Consider the following 8258-nt stretch of genomic DNA (forward strand, 5'->3'; position numbering starts at 1 on the left):
CTTCCTTCCGAGGAGTGGCTGGGGGGTTTGAACTGCCAGCCGTCTGGTTAGCAGGCAAGTGTATTAGCCACTATGCTACCAGAGCTCCCGTGATGAACATAGGTGTGCATATATCTGTTCTTGTCCTGGCTCTCACTTCTTTAGGATATATACCTAGTCATGGAATTGCTGGGTCAAATGGTATCAAATGGTATTTCTAATCCCAACTTTTTAAGGAATTACCATACTGCTTTGGTTAAAAAAAAAAAAAAAAACTCACTGCCATCGACTGGGTTCCAACACACAGACACCCCTCCTTGGGTTTCTGAGGCAGTATCTCTATGGAAATAGATTCTCCACTCTTCCTTCTGAGGAGTGGTTGATGGGTTTGAACTGCCAGGCTTCTGGTTAGCAGTCAAATGTCTTAGGCACTACTCCATCAGAGCTCCCACAGTGGTTGTGTCATTTTACAGTCTGAAGGGTCTATAAATCTTGACAAGTAAGTTGGCCTTTGCTTGTTTATGGCCTGCCATGATTTGGTTAACCCTTCATCAGATTTAAACATATGTTTTGTATATGCAGAGCTGAAGTGATTAGAGATGGAAATAATACCAGTAAAGAAGCCAGGGAAAAACAATAATAGTTATTTTCTTGTTCCATGGCCCAAACTCTTAGCCACAAAGTTCTACTACTTTTCCAAGGAACTAAGATGATGGTGATAGAAGGGTCAATAGGATGCATGTGGAAATTTCTTAGTCTAATGGCAGATCATAGTTTCCAGAGAAAGATTATGCTTCTGACACCAAGGCGGCAATCAAGAGTCACACTGGCTACTATGACCTGGTTGGAAATAAAGCCTAGGGTCAGTAGAGAGAACCAAGTCACACTGCTGAAACATCAGTTGAACTAGGTGTAGATCACTTAGGATGGAACAACTTAAGTGATTTCTGTAAAAGTACATTTTTTATACAATTTGTCACCCACCTCTCCTTTTCCTTCAAAGTTTTTTATGTAGCTCGAAATGTCAAAGACTGTATGGTTTCCTACTACCACTTCCAAAGGATGAATAAAATCCTTCCTGATCTTGGTACCTGGGAAGAGTATTTTGAAACATTCATCAGTGGAAAAGTTAAAATAAGTCCTTCACATCTTTGCATTCCTATACTAACTTACCTGAATACAGGGACTCATCCTTAATATTTTGGTTCCCTAGAATGTTGTGTGCCACATTAGGAATATATTACCATAGACTTGGGAGGCCCTGGGTGGTGCAAACAGTTAATATGCTCAGCTGCTAAGTCAAATGTTGGAGGTTTGATTCTATCCAGATGTCTGACAATTTACTTCCAAAAAATCAACCACTGAAAACTCTATGAAAGATAAACAAACACAAAAGAATACTATATAACATTAAAGAACAACAATGAATCTGCAAAACAACTCATGACATGGATGAACATTATGTTGAGTGAAATTAGTTAATCACAAAAGAATAAACATTTTATGAAACTACTGTTATAAAAAGTCAAGAAAAGGTATTCACAAAGAAAGAAACATTCTTTGATTGTTACCGTGGGTGGAAGGGGGAAGGGGGTAAATCACTAACTAGAGGGTAGGCACATATTAACTTGGGTGAAGGGGGGATGCAATATACAATAAGGGAGAAGTAAGCACAAAATAATCAAGGGAAAGAAAGGCACCAGGAGGTGCACAGAGTTAAAGGCATCATTGGTAAATATTATTACATACACAATCCTGCAATAACAGTAATAACAATAATCTAAGAGTGGATACACAGTCATGTAAGCCGAACAGGTGTGGGAAGATTAATAGGACTATACTCACAAATATATACAGGTTTGACAGAGGATATTTCTACATATGTATTTACTTATGTTGCAAATATACCAATAAATACGGTAGAGCATATAGGGTGCCAAGTTATGGAAACTTCTTAGCCTTAATCCTTGAGGGAATGAGTTTCTGGGCCTGGGGAGTCAGGACCATTGTCTCAGTGGACACTAAGGTCAATTGGCATGACATAGTCCGCAAGGGAAATATTCTACATGCTACTTTAGTGAGTAGTGACCAGGATCTTAAAAGCTTGGGAAAGGCCATCTGGGTGCAACTGTTGATCTCTCCCCATCCAGAGCAAAGTGAAGAAAATCAAAGGCACAAGGAAACAATTAGTTCAAAGGACTAATCGACCCCAGCCTCCACTGCCCCTAGACAAGAAGAACTAGATGGTACCTGGCTATCACTGCTGACCACTCTGAAATAGATTACACGAAGAGCACCTAGAAAGAGTGGGACAAAAACATGCAAAAAAAACTCAAAATAAGAGGAAAAAGCAAGCTCACTGGTCTGATAGAGGCTGATGAAACCCCAAAAACTATTGCTCCTAGACACCCTTTAAGCCTGAAACTAAACTCACCCCTGTGGCTCAACATTCAGCTGAATGATAGACAGGTCTACAAGGTGGACAATATCACCAGGGAGACACACACTCAACAGAACAATTAACCATACAAGATCAAAAGGGAAGAACTTGCCCAGTGATAAAGCTTCAGAAGGCAAGAAGGAATAGGGAAGAAAGACGAAGGGAAATGGTAAACACAGGGAGGAAGAGGATAGAGTGCTGGTATATTGTGGAGATCGCAAAGAATGCCACAAAGCAAAATGTGCATGGGTTGTTGAATAGAAAACCAATTTGCTCTGTAAATTTTCATATAAATAAATAAATAACAATAAAAAGAAAGAAAATGTTCTACACCCTACTTTGTAGATTAGGAATGGGTCCTAAAAGCTCGTGAGCAGCCATCTGAAGAGCAGGTATTGACCACTCCCCATCTGGAGCAAAGAAGAATGAAGAAAATCAAAGATGCACGGAAACAATCAGTCCAAAAGACTAAGGGACCACATGAACCTCAGCCACCACAACCCTGAAACCAGAAGAACTAGATGATGCCTGACTACCAGTACCTACCACTCTGAAAGGGATCACATCAGAAAGTTCTGGATAGTGTGGGTGCTTCACTCAAATCACAACAGAAAAGGAAAGGAAAGAAAAAAAAAGAAAAGAAAAGAAACAATACTGTAGAGCACAGTTCAACTGACAAACATGGGGTCACCATGAGTCAAAACTGACTTGATACAACTGATTTGCTTACCAGATGGTAACTGGGATAGCAGGCTGGCTCCTCTCATGGTACACTCCCACAGACCTTAGCAAATAACTCAGACCCAAATTGAAAGCCTAACTCAGGTCACCCAATCTATAGGTTGACCTTCATTTCCCAATATGATGGCATATGTGATTGCACAAAATAAACATGAAGCCATGTTAAGTAGATTTGGGAGCAAATTACCCCAGACGTTGACCCTCATACCCCTACATCACCCTCAAAGTCAAACAGATCAGAACTCTGGAGATTTATCTGATTCAGAATTTGTTTTTGTCTCTCTACAGTGCACTTCAGGAAAAGAAAAATCCTAATTTTCAAATTATTTTGTATAATCCCCACGTAGACTGCTGTTTTCTTTTGTATCTGTTGCAGTGGGTTGGGGTTCTTGGTTTGACCATGTGAAAGGATGGTGGGAGATAAAAGACAGATACCAGATTCTCTTCCTCTTCTTTGAAGACATAAAAAAGGTGAGTAAATGTCCCTCCGAAGAACCACTTCAGACCCAGACACAAAAAAGTTGAAACTGTCTCAGGGGTATATTGCAAGGAGGGATATCTGGAGAATTTAATTATGTCCTTTTGAACCGAGTAGCACTGCACCCACAGCGTTTCCGAGGCTGTGGGTCTTTGCAGGAGCGGACTGCCACGTCTTTCTTCCACGGAATGGCTGGTAGATTGACCACAGTGCCACCAGTGCTCCTAAAGACAAGTGGAAAACAAAAACAAAAAGCAACCACTGAGTGAATTTCGACTCATGGCAACCCCCATTGGGTTTCCGGGGCTGTAAATCTTTATGGAGGTGCATCGCCTCATCTTCCTTCCACCGAGCAGCTGTTGGATTTGAACTGCCGACCTTCTGGTTGGCAGCCAAATGCCTTACCCACTGTGCCAACAGAGATCCTTAAAGACAAGTAAAGGAATGGTTAATAATGACCGTCTTCCTAGGACATTTGACTAGACAAGTAAAGGAATGGTTAATAATGACCGTCTTCCTAGGACATTTGACTACTAACCGGAAGGCTGGTTGTTCGGGTCCACCAGCTACTACTCCTCAAAGGGAAGATTGATTGGGCAATCTACTTCCATGGTGATGCCACTTCCGAGGCCCAAGGAGGGGTCACTATGGGTCGGATCTGAGTGCACCGCAGTGAGTTTGGTTTTTGGTTTATGCTACTGGGTAGGGTGTTCTGGTGGCATAGTGCCTGGGGAGTTTGGCTGCTGACCAGAATGTTGGCGGTTTGGGCCGACCGCGCCCTCCACGGAGGGCGGACTGGGCAGTCTACTTCTGTGGAGATTTGCCGTGTGGGAAACCTAAAGGGGGTCGCTATGAGTTGGAATCAACCAGATAGCAGTGAGTTTGTTTTTTTGGTTTTTATACTACTGAGTATATAGAGGGACTTTGGTGGCCTAGTGGGTAAGGAATTTGGCTGCTAACCAGAAGTCACGGGTTCAGTAACCTTCAACTGCTCCACGGAAGAAGGAGGAGGTAGTCTACTTCTCTAAAGATTTGCTGCCTTGGAAATCCAATGGGGGTCACTATGAGTTGGAATTAACTTGATAACAATGGGTTTGTTATTTTTTTTCAATATTCCCGAGGCAATTAATGTTGAAACTTCATATGAATGCTTATATATTTTTCTCTGTACTCATTAAACAGAGCTACATACACAGAAACACACATAATTTTTACAAAAGTTTCATACTATGCATATTATTTGTAACTTGCTTCTGTCATTCAGTAGAACAGAACATCATCTCAACAGAATCGATCTAATTATGTTCTTTCTTGTACAATTTTTTCAGTAGTTAATTTACTGATACACCCATAGCTAAAACCAAGTTACATTTAAAAATACAGTGAAAAAATGAAGGTGAGAATGGTTGCACAACATTGATGAAGAATGTCATCAACGTCACTGAATTGTATGTGGAGAGATTGTTGTATTGATGTATGTTCTGCTATTTATATTCTCTACAAAAACAAAAATGAAATAAATTCTTAAAAATACAGTGAAAATTGTCCCTGTCACTCTGGACTTATGACTCAGCTCCCATAAGTCCACTTTTGCCCCACAGGTAACTACTGTTTATGTTTATATTTCTATAAAACATGTATGAATATTTAAGCCAATAAAGATGTTATTTTCCCACCCGAAAAAATACTACTAATAATAATAATTGTGTCCTTTCGATACCCTCTTCCATTCCAATTCAATGTTACCACCGAATCCAAAGCATGAAATTCAGAAGGTAATGAATTTCATGGGAAATAACCTGGATGAAAGTGTGCTAGATAAAATTGTCCAAGAGACATCATTTGAGAAAATGAAAGAAAATCCCATGACAAATCGTTCTACAGTTCCCACAAGTATACTGGACCAGTCCATTTCCCCCTTCATGAGAAAAGGTGAGTGGGGCATATTTATCAAATACTCCACTTGTCTAGTAACATACTTCCTGCCTCTTAGGAAGAAAATATTTAAATAATAATAATAATTCCAAGATAATACTTTTTGATAATTCATAGTATCTGTTGCTAAAGAACCTAATGTAAAAGGGAAATCTCCAGGGTATTGCTCTGGGGTATTTGGTTGCAGGGAACTGAGAATAAAAGAACATCAAGGAAAAAGGGAACCTCATAGATAGCTAAGAACATTCATGGGACCCTGGATCTAAGAAACCCAGGACCTCAGCACTAAGAGGTTATGGTCCTTTGCTCTAGTGTTCTACAACTTCCATGACTCAGCTATTCTCCACATCCGCTATGTTTGTCTTTCTCAGCTGATCAATATCCTGATTCACCACCCTATATACCTTTTCTCTATTTCAGAACCTCTTCTACTTAGTTTCTGCTCATAACTTGGTCATGACCATGACCCAAATCCACAGTACATCATGATTTTAACTATAACTACTGCTGAGAACTACCTCATTCTCTGAATATTTCTTAGTTCCAGTTCTCAAAAGTAGAATTCTAAATGACCTAGCTTAAATATTTTTTAAGAGAAATCCTCCTTGCTTTATTATTATTAAAAATGTAATGCATGTTCACAAAAATGAAATCAATACAGAAGTAATTTAAACTAAAAACAAAAAGTTTTTCCCCAAAACTCTATTTCCCAGAAGTAACCACCAATGGTTTGCCAAGTCATCTATCTCTCTGTTTCATAAATACATACTTCTCTTTTTCACAATGGAACCATTGTGTACATACTACTTTGAAACTTATTTACTTCATTTCTTTATGCACATTTCTACATTTATTTCACTCTATTTACTGCTCTAAAACAGCATTACATGCTACTGAAACAAACCAAACAATATGAGGATAGTCAGACCATTAAAAAGCTATTTCATCACTTTTCCCACCACTAGATAGTTAATGGTAATTTTTATTTGTCAAATAGTCCTTCTTCAGGCCCATTAGTACCCACATTTCTATTTCCTTTCAAATATATCCACTTCCCTCTCCTCAGGCTCAAAAAAACACAAACAAAAATACCTACCATGATGAAAGCTTACTCTCTAAAACAGAAACTGTGTCTTATGTGGTCATGCTATACATCTCTGCTTACCAGACTATCAGACATCCCTCCTGGTCATTGCACACAGATCCATCTAACTCACTGTTTTTAGAAGTCTCATATTATACCACAGTATGGATGAACCATAATCTATCCAAATATTTCCCTAGTGACAGGCCTGTGATTACTGTTATTTTCAATTTATTGTCTTTCCAGTAAACATCTTTGTATATATGTTTTGTGCCCTGATACTTTTATTTCTGTAGAATACTTTTCCAGAAGAAGCATGGAGGGAGAAAGGGTGCTCTACCACCACCTTTTGTTATTGTGTTAATAATTACTGCTTGGTGAAGAAGAGTTCATTAATATTTTCAAAAGTCTTTCTATTGAGAGGTAATTAACATGTAATAAAATGCACGGATCCTAAGTGTACAGTTCTACAAATTTTGATAAATGCATATGTGCATTTGACTAGCACCCAATCAAGATATTAAACATTTTTACAGCCCCAGAAAGTTCCTTGTCATGTCCCTTTCCAGTTAGTACCTAACCCCAGAGATAACCACTGTTCTAATTTCTATTACTATAGGTTGATTTTGCATGTTCTTGGACTTTGTATAAATGGAATCATGTAGTATGCATTCCTTGTATCTAGTGTCTTTTGCTTGATATAATAAGATTCCTCCATGTGGTTGTGTGACAGTAGTTCATTTATTTTCATTTTTCTGTAACAGTCCATCATGTGAATATACATGGCTATGGCCAGGTCATCCTTGGGTCAGTTGTCCACCTGTTTTAGAAGCCCACCCCTTACAAAGAGCACCCTAATGTTTCTTCTCAAAGCTGACAGGTGGAGGTGGATTGTTATCCACTTGAAGGGGAAGTTGAGAAAGGAAGGCATGTTGACAAGTCACGTCCAGGATGGGCATTCTGCTGATTTACTAAGGACCACCGAGTCTTTCAATAATGGCATTCCTCTCTGGCCTCTCTTAGGAACTATGGGAGACTGGAATAACCTCTTCACTGTGGCACAGAATGGGAGATTTGATCAAATCTATCAGGAAAAGATGGAAGGAAGCTCAATAAACTTCTGCATGGAACTCTGAACAAAACTTAAATAAAAAGCTAGAAGACAAGAATGTAGGCACTATCTCCAATCCTTCACCCCAGCCAAAAGAACTTCTGAACACACACATTATACATGAATATATTATAATACAAAAGTGTCTCTGTGACTATACTAATAGTATGTAACAACTTTATCTGTTTAAATATCATGTTTAATGCTAATCTTCTGAACTATGCTTTTTAAAGTGAAAAATAAGATGGCGTAATAAACAGAGCAAAATATAGGACTTGAGCAAAGCAAAGATTTTTTTTTTTTAATCTCCATTATTCTGGCAAAGTATATCTTAGTTTCCTAGTCTACACAAGGTATGATTACAGAAATATTAGGTCATATTTATATTAATAACATGAAATTTCTGAAGTATGTGTCTGCCTATCATCCCTCCACATAAAAGCAGCTGGATGGATAATGTATTTATGACTTAAACACAACCTATGTTCAA

This window comes from Orycteropus afer, unplaced genomic scaffold, assembly GCF_000298275.1.
Source record: "Orycteropus afer afer isolate SDZICR_OR568_19922 unplaced genomic scaffold, OryAfe1.0 scaffold00089, whole genome shotgun sequence".
NCBI lineage: Eukaryota > Metazoa > Chordata > Mammalia > Tubulidentata > Orycteropodidae > Orycteropus > Orycteropus afer.